The 13,776-nt window shown below is 36.5% G+C and overlaps 1 protein-coding gene across 1 annotated transcript in view; it reads right to left on the reverse strand.

The window, feature by feature from the left end:
* LOC122631498 (glutamate receptor ionotropic, kainate 2) overlaps positions 1-13,776 on the reverse strand; it is a 125,871-nt gene that overhangs the window by 82,184 nt on the left and 29,911 nt on the right. The gene's annotated exons all lie outside the window — the stretch shown is intronic.

Genomic DNA, 13,776 nt, shown 5'->3' on the forward strand with positions numbered 1-13,776 from the left:
ACGACGACGACGACGACGACGACGACGACGACGACGACGGCGGCGACGACGACGCCTAAGGCCGATAGCAAACGAGTACGAGAGAGATAGACTACGAATGGAGGGGTTGGAACCTAAAAGGAACAAGAGTGGATAGATGCCTGAGGGTGGGAAGCAAGCCACACGCAACTCGCGCGCCCTCTCCGTACTATTTCTTTCTCTCTTTCTCTCTTTCTCTATCTATCTTTATTTCTGTCTGTCTCTCCATCTCTCTTTCTCATTCCTTCTTTAAAGAAGGACCAAAGTCAAGATCTCTGCGAGTTGGTCGACTCGAACGACCCTGACCATCGCGCCAAATCCGAATCCTTCGCTAAATGTTTCCTTACCAAAATTTCTTTCCTTGAAAGTTATAGTTTAGTCGATAACTCTCGTGAAAGAATTTTGGGAAAAATTCAAGCTGAGTGCTCGATGTTAAATCATTTCCATTGATTTTGATATGTTCTACTTTCATAATAGGGAATATAATTCGCGTTGGAAAATATAGAGGCGACGAAATTAAGTGAAACGTTAAGGGTTGTTCAGCGAGCAACTCGAGGGTACGAGCCGTAACCGCGAAGCCAGGCAAGAGTGAGATGGAGAGGGGTGGGAAGACAGAGACGGAAAGAGACCGGGTGGGTGCGAACGAAGCGACGATGAAGAGGGCTGATACGAGTGTTCGAGCGAGACAAAGACAGAGAGAGATAGAAAGAGAGAAAGAGAGAGAGAGAGAAAGAGAGAGAAAGAGAGATAGAGGGAAAGAGTGAGAGAGTGAGAGAGATAGTACGCGCACGCCTAAGTTGTCGCCTCCTTCCGACACCCCTGGAGAACCGAAGATACCATACCAAGAACCAAAGTCGTTTTATCTGGGTTAGTGAACGTCGACCCTGACCACCTCCTACGTAAAGAGGATTGAAATAAACTCACATTTATCAAGCGTTCCATTCTTACGTAAGCGTATCTACTTTTCACTGTCATTCGGTTAGTACTGCCGAAAACTTTTGAAAGATAGTTTTCCGGTTTTGCATAGTTCACTCTCGTATTGTTCGTTCTCAATCTTGGAATATCATTTGATTTTTCGAGAGTGCTGTTAGAATTGTTAATAGGGTGGAAAAATAAAATACAAAGAGAAAAAAAAAGTGAAGAGAAGAAAGATGTAACGAAATCTTTCGATAATTAGACGATCTTTGCTAGAATCTTAGTAGGGATTGAATCTTTGGAATTATCGAGTTTTTCTCGTTAACGATTTCTTAGTAATTACATCGCGATTCAACCGTTACTCGACAAAGAGATAAGAATTTGAAATACGGTTAATTGTCGCAATAAACCCATCGTTCTCGTTTCCTTTCAATTTAGAGAATCTTTATATTCTTAGTTCGAAGAAGGTTGGGAGGCATGGCGGAGGGTGGGGGCGTTTGGTGCTGATGGCAAACGGCTGTTGTTTTCCGACTGACGAGTGAAATTGAATGAAAACGGTTGAGTTGGCTAAGAGCTAATGGCCGAGCATATTTCTCTTCTCTTCTTCATTCATTCATTCATTCATCGCGCTAAATCGGAACAAAGAAGAACTTTTAATGAGTTTCTATCGTTCCTAATTCTAGCGATTTTCACCCTCCAGGCTTATCACCGGAGCTTCGCCATCGAGTGGAACGTTTGCGTAAAGGTTTTTGACGTCCCTTTTACGTTCTTACTTCATCTTCCTTTTCTTTTTTTTATTCTTCATTTTTGAGAAACTAAAACTTTTGTAGATTTGTTCGAATTGTTCGAAAACTTTGTTAATTTACATTCAAGAGTTGGATTATTTAAAAAAAGAAAAAAAAAGGAAAAAAGAAGCAAAAAAAAAACAAGAGTTTAATTACTCTCGATTGTTTTTCATGAATTTTGAACGAATAGGTGTCGTTCGTCGAATTCTTAAGCGTTAATTCCATCTCGTTTCAGTACCTAGTTAAGTACGTTTAAGTAGTATGTACGTACCATCGTAGAAGATGTCTATTCGACGCGACGTCTTTGCGAAAGGACAAGAAGACGTCTTGGCAAAAGTCCAGGAAAACTGCTGACAAGCGCTTCCGCAAAGATGTAGCTCGGTTTGCATGACACGCTCGACTAACGGGCTAGCAAATTCGCGTGGCAGCATGTGTGCAAGAAAGGAAGATATTACTCATCGTCGAGCGTAACGTAGGAACATTACCGATAAGGAGACCGTTTTCTTGACAGTCCGATTTTGTCTGTTTAGTTTATCGATAGGATAGAAAGTTAGTGTTTAACTTTTCGAGAAAGAAAGAAAGAAACAAACAGAAAAGTATACAAATAATTTCGAAGAAATCAATAGCTCGTTAATGGTATAATCTCTAATAATAATAAAACGTAAAGTCGAAAGAAATAGAAAATTAAATCGCACATTTCTCGCGTGTTATGATGTTTTACGTTATCGAGAAAGTAATTTTTCATAATTTATGAGTCGCAATATTCGCTGGGGCTCGTTAAAGGGACGACGAGGTAAAATTGGACACGTTTTTCGTGAATATTCAAAAATCCAGGGAGAATCTCGAACAATGAACGGGCGTAGACACTATAAAAGCATTTAATTTCATTATACGTATTTGCAGTACGTGAGGGTCCAGGCGTTTTTATTATTTACCGATTCAACTCGTACCGTGCCGTTGTTCGCACGATCCCAAAAAGGATACATCGAATCCAGTCTGATTAAATAGCAAATAATATCACACGTTTTCGGATTACAAATTCTCTTTCGAGTTTTCGAATATCTCACGATTCATACGAAACGAATAATCGAAGAAATAAAATATATCTCTTCTGTGTATCTAAACTCGAGACGACGTAATGCACAAAATATTCAGGAACATAAAAGAATATAAAAGAATTTTCTAAAACATTTTAGAAAGCTTCCACGATGCCTTATATTTGATATCGTTCTCCCCCGCCCCACCCCCTCTCTCTCCCTCTTTTTCTCGATGAAAAAAAAAGAGAATAAAAAGAGAAAAGAAAAAGGCAAAAAATATCATTTCACATAAAGGCAAGAAAAAAAGACAAGTTGTAACGACCACGTCGACCTCGATTGTTCTTTCCTCGAGAAAACGCAATACTCTTTTCTCGCCGCAATGCGTTAATCGCTTGCTCGAAACGATAAAAACGAGAAAACGCACTCTTTCAGCTTCTCTGCATCTCTCTCTTTCTCTCTCTTTATCTCTTTTCTCTCTACTTTTCTTTCCCCTTTTCCGTATCTTCCTTTCTTTCTTCCTTTCTTTCTTTCTTTCTTTCTTTCTTCTTTCCTCTTTTCTTTCTTCGCCTATCCCGTCCTCATCGTTTTCATCAAAACGTTTTCGAAGAAGTTCAGTTCATGGCGGAATCAAACGGGCGCGTTGCCCGAAGGTACGAAATATCTCGTATTTGCGCGCGTATCCCTCTGGATTATTTCCTCCTCTCTTTTCCCCTTTGCAACTCTCTCTCACACCATTCTACTGACGCGCGCATCGTTTCTTTTTTCTTTTCTCTTTTTTCCTCTTCCTTTTTTTTTCTTTTCCCTTTTCTCTCTCTCTCTCTCTCTCTCTTTTTTTTTTTTTCGTCGCAATCAGGCTGTTCCAGTTTCGACGGAAAGCTTTATGATCCTTCCTCCCTTTTTTTCTCTACTTTACGCTTACGATCAGCCGACATTACGTGCGCTATGCCACGAGTATGAAGCTTCTGTCGAACTTCTGCTTCTACTTACTTCTCTCGAAAAGAGTGCAGCGCGTGATCACAGTTTGAAAATTTCTTTTTCTTTTCTTTCTCCTTTCTCTCCTTTTTCTTCTTTATTCATTTTCTTTCTCTTTTTCTTTTTCTTTTGTTTTACCTTTACGATATATTTTTCCTTAAAGAGATACACCGAGATCTCGATCTTATCGTTTTTAAATATTTTTAGATATTCACGAATAGAGTGTAAAGTCGGTCAGTACGATTCAGTATTTGACAACTCTTATCACGTAGTATATGCGTAAAATAAGTTCGCTCATAGTCGAACGACTTGGTTGTGTTCGTTCGCGTCGATATTTGAAAGCATTGTTCATAAAGCTGTCTGTCGCTTATATTGATTGCCAGGACCTTGGATCTCGGCCAAATTGTCCGCTGCTCTCTAGCTCTCTTGCCCGTTCTTACCGACTAGGAGGATTCATCCTTGACTGGGTATCTGCTTTCTCTCTCTGTCTCTCTCTCTCTCCCTCTCTCTCTCTCTATTCTTTCACTCTCTCTCTCATTCTCTCTCTCTTTCTCTTCTCTCTCTTTCTCTTCTCTCTCTTTCCCTTTTCTTCCTTTTCATCGTATCCTGTTAACGCTTCTTCTGTCTACCACTTTTCTCCTCCACACTTTTCTTTCCACCCTCTCATCGACGCTAGAGAACCATCGGTGAGAATAGAGAAAAGTTAGGAGCAGTTTCATCTACACCCTCGAGCATCATCGTTCTTTCGTTTACCCGTGAATTCAAGCCCTCGATCTTTTCGTCACCGTTCCATCCCATTCTCTACTTTTTTGTCATTGCAAAAGACTCATCCTTTTTTTTTGTCCTTTTTTACGTTTCCCTTTTCATTCCTCCGTGTGTTACATTTGTTTCATATTTGTCACTTTGCGAAATAATGAATTCGTTCCTTAATTACAATTTACGTGCGTCCGGGATAATATCGTAGATTTTTATAAAGAGTCTCTTTTATCGTGGGATAGAATAGAATAAAAAAAAAAAAAAGAAAATATGTATATACGTCGTTTAAGCGACCCGATAGAGCCGTCTAAAAAGGTTAGAGGAAAGGGTAGGCAAAAGGAATGATATACGTCGACACCTCTTTCTAGACTGGCCATTAGATAGACCATTAATTAAGGTGACAAAAGCAAAGGTCGACTGAAGGTAAAGATAACGTTGAGGAAAAAAAAAGAAGAAAAACAGAGAGTGAGAGAGAGAGAGAGAGAGAGAGGGGGAGAAAAAAAACAAAAAGAAAAATAAAAAGATAAAAAAAAAGGACGGATGGAAAAAAAGGCATTCTGCCTCTCAGTGCGAATCTCCTTGTGCTTTCTTCTTCTTGGCCTTCTGTTCCTTTTCTTCCCTCCCCCTTTTCCCCTTTGACAACAAGGGTCGCTTATCATACCGAAAATAAATCTAGAATGGTCCTGCGCAAGATAAATTCGAGAAACGCACCGAAGCGAAGTAACTAACGACGTCCATCATTCAAACAAAGTTTTCTTTTAATATCAAAATACGGACTAATACCAAAGACATTCCATTCCTATCATCGCTGTATACCACGCCAACTCGAAGATTAATTAATACTCCTGTAATGGACTTAGCTTCTAGTTCGGAAATATTTCTCGAAAGTCTTCGCCCATTACGCTTGGCGCTTTCACGAATCTTTCTGAATTATAAGAGGCTTTGCATCGATAGACATTTCTCTCTTTTATCCTGTTTCTTCGCGATTTTATGCCATCTTTTCTTCGACGTTATCTTGAATTAATGATGTCGACTCCGACGACGAACCTGGTATCTTCAATGTCGTATCCATTTAGAAAAACATGAAAAAAAAAGAGGAAATATAAGAGAGAGAGAGAGAGAGAGAGAGAGAGAGAGAGAGAGAGAAAAGCAGAGATAGTAGTTGGCTTGGTCATAGAGAAAGAGAGAGAGAAAGAGAGAGAAACTATGTAGGCGAAATGAACAGTGAGATTCGTTCTTTCGGACTAGTATATAATTCATAGTAGCTGGAACACGATCTCGTACGGAGTCCGAGGATAACCCGGTTAAGTTGTAAGGGATGACGTACGAGCACGATTTTGGTACGACCACGCAGATTTAACGAGCCTCTACACCGCTGGTAACCTCCGTACGAGTCCACTCGATGACAGCAGGATAACGTCGAATATCTTTCTTCTTTTCTGCCTCGGATATCCGACCTTCCGATAATGGCATCGTTCCGATAACTACCAGCACTTTCGGAAAGAGCGATAAGAACCGTTCTTATATCTGCAAAGTACGTGCAAAGTGAGTCGTAAATATGTTCGAATATATATATATATATTTTTTTTTTATGCAAATTGAATGATTTTGTTCAAAAAAAAAAAAATAAAACACGAAACAAAAAACAAACAAAAAGAAAAGAAAAAGAAAACTCCGAAAAATTTTGTTATAACAAATAAAATATTTATATATATGTGTGTGTGTGTGTGTGTGTGTGTGTGTGTAAAAGGTGTCTTCGGTTAATATAATACATGTTTACATTACACATGATATTATCTAAATTTTCAGTAGAAATCTTCCGACGTAAAAGTCAAAAGAAAACGAAAGAGAACAGAATTGAGTTTGCGCAAACTTGAAACATCCTAATCGTTTGAAATGATACGCATGCGTATATGTTTTAAGAGGACGAGTGCAAGGATTCTCGATGCAGAAGCGGCATTACAACGGGGAAAGCAACGTGCAGATCGTCGAGCGAGATCGTCGAGCGAGATCGTCGAATAAGATCGTCGAACAAGATCGTCGAAGGAGATCGTCGAAGCGTGTCGACGACTACGCCTTCTTCGCAAGGTTACGTAGCTTCGTTGCCGCAAGAACGAGCCGGAATCGCGCGATAGGAAAGCCTCGTAGGTGGAAATCGATACGTCGTGACACGAATTCGCTTTCGCATTTCGTTTGGAAACTAAGAATTTTCATTGGACGATCAAATCGTTTAGTCGATTACGTCGAAGAAAATTGTTGGCTCAATGAAGCGATAACGAATCCGTTACGTTCCACTTTTCTTCTTTTTTTTTTTTTTATTTTCTTTCTCCTTTTTTTTTCTATTGTATCTTTCGATAAGATTTCTCGTATAAAATTCTCGTATAAAACATACTTATTTTTTATATCGCACACACGTTGAACGAGTCTTCGAATATTCGTAGCTTTTAAAGGAAGAGGAATAGTGGAAATTTGTGCATAATGTCATAAATTGGATTTACATATGCGGTAATTAGTACAAATGACAATAATTGGAGTGTAATGGTGTCGCTTCGACATGAAAATCGATTATATATGAATTATCCTGAAAAGACGTACTCTCGTTTCGGAATATAACGTAATACGAAATACGATATATAACGTATACGAAATAAAACATAAAAATATTGTCGGACAGATTCTTGTTGACTGATTCATCTCGTTACGTTAAGACGATTTCGTTCGCGGCTTTGCACTAACTTAAAGAGTCAAATATTTCTCGCGTACACGAACCTCATTAACTTAGATTCATGTCGTAATGGAAACTGGTTTACGTGAAAATAGCCGAATAAGATTTAAAAAAAAAAAAAATAATAATTTTCTTATCTGTAAATTTAATTTTCAATTGAAACCAGTTATTATCCAAAGAATGATCGAACGATTTTCTTAATGATCGTTGAAAATTGAAATTGAGATATTCATTTTGTCACCGAAGTCTGTTTTTGTCACGCGATACCGCAAAAACTCTAAGAGAATTTCATCTCGGTCGATTCGAATTTAAATGAAAGAAAAAGAAAGGTAAAAAGGTTATTTATTACCTTTGAGTTAAGTAATTAGTGGTATTAACACTTTCTGTAATCAAAGAAAGATGAGATTGAACAAACGATAGTGAAACGAGAAACGACTTATTTCCTTCGCATCGTCGTCCATGTTACCAGTAATATTTTAGAGCATCGAACAGAACATTCCTTCATTTACAATGCAAATGCAATGGATAGCTTTTCGTCAATAGTGATTAGTTAGCTCGAGATTTCCGTATGCTCGTTCTTCCATAGCTCGTAAAGTGCTTCTCGTAATAGCGGAAATGTAACAGCTATTCCTATTTAACCAACGATTAGAAATTTGCATTCCAGAACAGTTCCGAATTAAATTACCCTATGCTTATTTAATTATTCGTTGATACAGAAGGAGAAATTATTTCATAATATTGCACTACGTATATTTCGGACATAGATTTTTATAATTAGATTTTAATCAAAATTATTTACTGTAATCCGTATAAATACCTATATAATATATATATATATACATGAATATATATATATATATATTATATAATATTTATATATTATATATGGTATATATATATATATATAATATATATATACGTGTGTAATAGAAACATTATACGGTTAAAAGTTTTAACAAAAGATTTTTCCAAATTTTTGACGAAGGCATTATTTTTAGCTGTTAAACATTCTTCTATTACAGTAGAACAAGATGGGAGAGATTTTCACGGCGTTAGACGGACTTAAGTTAAAAGCCAGTGAAAGTGTTCCTGTGAAGCATGACGAGAGTAATGACACTCATACAGATGCAGCCACGTCTATATGCTTCTACCGGCTCAACGGCCGTACCGATGAACGCGAAACGTTATCACGCGAAACGAGGACTTATGCGGGAAGGTAAAAGACGACTCTTGAACTAGAAATTGTTGGACTATAATTCATTAATAACGAATGGAGAAATTTTACTTGATGCATTTCTCGTTATCGACTCTAATCTTTATTACGAGAATTAGCAAGAAAATGCGTATAAATGCATAAATACATTTCCATTTCTCTGCCAGTTTAAAAATTTCTGACCGAGTTTCTCATTAGACTTTCTTCGTTTGCGTAAACTAAACGTTAACATTGATACGAGCGATTGAGGAAATCCAATGTAATAGCTAATCAAAATTACTTGAGAATTACGTATTTCGATGGAGTTATTGCAGAAAAAAAGTATTGCGATAATTACGATGCAATCGATATTCTTACCCAATCTGCCTCTCTTTTTTCTTTTTTCTTTTTTTTTTTCTTCTATTTTTCTTTTTTTCTTCTTTCAATAAGGCCTTTAATAACCATACAACGTGCTGATTAATTATCCTGTTAAATAAACGATAAAGTATCGTGTCATAAAACGTCGCTATTTGTTAAAATTTCCCAATATGGCGATTCTAAAAATGATATATACGTTCATATTCGTTCCTATACGTTACACGATACACGTCTGTTCTGATACCATGAAAAAGGAGAGATATGATAAAAGAAAAGCAAAATAGAAAGAGAGAGAAAAAGAGAGAAAGAGGGAAAAAACGTTATCGAAGGAAATATTCAACGTCGAGATCTAATTTTTGAAATAATGTTTCGTACGAGCGACGAAACGAGAACAAGCTAAAGGAAACAGGGAAAGGACGTAGATACGAGGTCCGGTTTTATTACGGGGTCTCAGCTTCAGAAATGTGTTGCTAGCGTGCACGGACATACACGCACGAACGCGAACGAATGAGTGTGCAACGATGCACGTATCGATCGCATGCGCATGCCACGTGATTACCATTCGATACGGAAATTTGAAATACGCGGCTGATGGAAATTGATTTATTTTTTTAACAATGATCGAATCGAGCATTTCTCTCTCTCTCTCTCTTTCTGTTTATATTCTTTGTATTATATTTCAAAATGGTGATTTCATTGTGTGTATATGTATATATATGTATATAAGTGTGTATTAATATTTAATGTTTAATATTAAAATGAAATGTAAATGCAGCGCTTAGTACAAAATGTATGTGTAAAGTAACGTATTATAAACATGCTCGGTTTGTTCAAAAAGAGAAAAATAAATAAAAAAATGAATAAAAAGGTAAATAAATAAATGAATAAAATTTAATGGTTAAATCTAAATAAAGCGTGACTTGTATCAGTCATTCTATATTTGTATATAAAGTCATTTTCGATGTAAAGTTCGTTTTTTAATTATACAATTTTTTCGTAACAAAGTAAACGTGATTATTATTATCTTTATAGTCGTATCATTTCTTACATGAATCATCGAATAACATCCGAGTGAAACATAAAGGATAGAGAAAGGAAAAAAGTAGAGATAAATATTGAGTCTTCGTGTCGTAAAGAAAAGCGTCATTAAGGTTCGACCAGGAGACGAGCGTTTAGTACGATTAGAAGCGAGGGGAGAATGAGAAAAGTGAAAGAAAATGGCTATGTGAATTATTTGGATAGGAAGCAGGAGCGGGGAACAGCTGTTGCTTGCGCATATTGCTGAGATCTGTGCACATGGCGCCTCTCGTTACGGCGCACTTGTGAAACGAAACTCACCTTGAAGCACGCATAAGAAACGAGAGTAATCGTGGTTTAACGACCGATAGAAATGTCCGAAAGGCTTTGCAATGGATAATAAAAAGGAAGCGGAAGATTCGTCCAATGAGAGTAAAATTTTCAACTAATGGAAATAATTGGAACAATTTAAAGCTGAGTTATTTTTTTTCTTCATCATATTATACAAACACACACACACACACCAATACATGTATACATATATATATATATATATGTATATATATATACACATATATATGTACGTAACCGTATAAATTTTCTCTTTGGAAAGTAATTTTTCCTTTTACATTTTGTTATCTTCAAAATCCTGCTCAGCTACCCTTACAGCTTTCAAGCTTTCCCCCAATCGTCGTTTTCTTCTTACTTGGCTTTTCCACCTTCGCTTTTCGTTCTTCGTCACATCCTTCAAGCTTGTCTAAAAGTTACGAACGCGTCTGAGAAGAGTCGAGCCGACTTATCCTCGTACAAGCTCGAATCGAACAGTCGTGGCTTTCCCTTACCCTTACACAATTCTTTCTTCCATTCTTTCGAAAGATCGCACGTTCACCTCGTTCACCTCGTTCGCCTCGTTCACATCGTCAGGATTCGTAGATTCGATCGAATAAGAGTTTCTTGCCGAACACACGTACGATCTTATTCCTATACCTATTCGATTATTCTTTAGACTATGAGAAAGGATAAAGTAGAATAAACAGTATATTCTCTATCGAATCTCATTTTGAAAATTATATTGGATACCGACCTTCCGTTATATTACATCGTTGAATATTCAAGAGACGTTGGTCGATACGAGCTCGCAACTTAAAAGCATCTCATTTTATCACTACCTAATCGTGACAAAAAAAAAAGAATACGGAAAGCTTCTAGACTTTATTTTCTTTGAAAGTAGGAAAAAAAAATAGAAGAAAGAAAAAAGAAAAGAATACGTCCGTCGGTTTAATCGAAGTTACGAATTTTATTCCGTCGAAATTTTTCTACTTTTTCATTCTTTCTTTTTTTTTTTGCGGTATGTTATTAAACCGATCGCCTGGCAAATCAAAGAATAACGATACGAGAAGAAAGAGAAAGAAAACGATTTATTTCGTTGTTCTTCCTTCTCTTCCTTCTTCGTCTTGCTTTCTCCTTCCGTGTTTCCATTTACCTGTTCGTCTATTTCCGTGGCACGATCGCGGGAAATCGCAAAAGAAGTTTTACGATCGTAAAGATAGCAAGATCTCTTTACGATCAGGAAACTATCTACCCGCATTTATGATCGCAGAGGCTTCTTGTTTATAGAGAAGTAATAAAAATTTCATATGTATCTCCTCGCCGATGACGAAATCATTGCGATATCATTGGTATGAAATATGAAAAAATGAAGAGGATAAGTAAGAAAAAAAAAAGAGCAGAATGATTGAAATTATCTTTACGATTTTAAATAAGTTAATCCGTATGTTCTTTTCTTTCTCTTTTTCTTTTTTTTTCTATTACATTATATCGATTTATATATTATATATATATATTAATAATATATTATAAATAATAATATTAATTTATATATTATATATTAATCTTTGCATTTTTATTCGATCGTTTTGACTAAATAACGAAATAAAAACGTTCCCTTATTACGGTAAGGAGTATTAATCAAGCTAAACTGACTATGTTAGACGTGGTCTTAAGGTTTTAGTACCTTTATCTTATATTCATTTACGAATGTTATACTTCGCTATAAACTATGAAAGGGAAGTTATAAAATTAACCGGGGAACGATCATCGAGGAAACGTCGAACATGAATAATTATAAAGTTAAACCACTTTATAAAAATATAACGTAACATTAAAATTCGCTTAAATTAATGAAAGGTATCATTTTTATTATCGTATCTATGTCACGTGATGGCTATTATGCATAACGAAGGTCATTCGTTATAATTTGGAATTTTCACTGGTAGCAAGACGATTATGATTAGTCGACTATGTGTTTGAAATGCATTAGGTGTAATTCATTCTCATGGGTTCAATTAAATTTTTTAACGAACCTACTACGTTTTAATAGAATTAATTAAACTTGCTATACGTTATAGTAGACGATTCTGCGGACGTTAATCTCGTTTTATCAGTGACAACAAGGGAGATATCACGTCTCTCATGGACGACATATTCTCATCGTTATTTCTTTTTATCACTTTTATGTCGTGAATATTATAATATTTGAAAGCGACCGAGCGTGCGAACGCGCATTTTGTTATGAAAAAAGATCCCCTCTGATAAATCTTTGAAATTTATAAGTATGTACGCGTTACGATTGTTCGTACAAAAGTAAAGTATATATATGTATATTTGTTTAAGAAAAAAGGGGAAAGGATGTTACTTGAGATTAAATCTTATTTCAAGCTGTTTTATTATCTATATCGTAACTGTGCGTCCGATCGAGATCACGATAACTATCGTTTCGCGCGGTTTCACCTTGGGCGAATAATTGCGCGAGAAGTGGACGAACGTACGAATCGGCAAGTAATTTTGCAATACCCCGTAAGAACATTATGTGCGTTATTTCTATTGGAAACTACGAAAGTACATATAATTTGCTTGAATTATATTCCTATTATTATCGATACTAATGACGTAATCAGAATAATTAAGCTTTTTATCAAGAAACTTAAAACAGAAGAAAGCTATAGCATATTGTTATTATAGTGATAGCAGTATAATTACATTGTATTAACGATATCCAATATCTACGAATATTGTTAAATAATAACTCTAAGAAAAATAATTGTATATTCTCGTAGTTGTAGCTTGATATTTTAGGTGTTTAAGTTCTTCGATCCCCGTTGATCAATCTCAATGTCCAATATTAGTTTTCATTGTGATCGATCGATCGCGAGTACGGAAGCATCGAAGAAACAGGAAGGAAGAGGGTGGTGGTAAGGTCAAAATTTCATTTCCTTGGTTAGAATATTACGCAACGAGGATCGAGGAGTTCGCGACTAAGCTCGAACGTCGCCTTTCACTTATGAGCAAAAACGGCTCTCAATCGTATCTACTTTATCGTATGTTACCGTTAGCAAGGGTCGATCTCCGAATTAACTCGATACTCTCAAATAGTTGACCGATGGGGAAAAAAATGCGGAACTCGAAAGTCGGCACGAGAGTCGTGGCACGACGCGGAATACTATGCGGATTGACGCGGAATACTTCGAAGAATTTTCCAGGAACGATCTCCCTCGACGGACTTCTCTCGAGGTGCAAGAACGTTGCCACACTCGGTTAGTCGTAGTCGGTCCAACCAGTGAATCGTAGGAAATGTTAACTCGCTTCGCTTTTATAGACCGCTTTCCGATCCAATCAGAGTCTCGCGTGCCTCGTACGCGTCGCGAAACTCAATCGTTGCTAAGAAATTCCTTCGAGAATTGCTTTCTGAGATCGTAACGACTTTGTTCCTCTAAAACTGTCTAGAAAGTTTCTTGCATGTATAATAATCGATAAATAAGAGGGTAGGATAATTCAATGAATGACAAATTTTTTCTTCTTCCTGATTTTTTTCCTTTTATTCTCTTGCTTCTTCTTTTTTCTTTCTCCTTTTCTTCTTTTCTTTGAACAATTTCATCTGCGTTTCACGCAAAAGATTTTATAGGTCCAGATTTTACCAGTCGT

This window comes from Vespula pensylvanica, chromosome 9 (genome assembly GCF_014466175.1).
Source record: "Vespula pensylvanica isolate Volc-1 chromosome 9, ASM1446617v1, whole genome shotgun sequence".
In the NCBI taxonomy this organism is placed as follows: Eukaryota; Metazoa; Arthropoda; class Insecta; order Hymenoptera; family Vespidae; genus Vespula; species Vespula pensylvanica.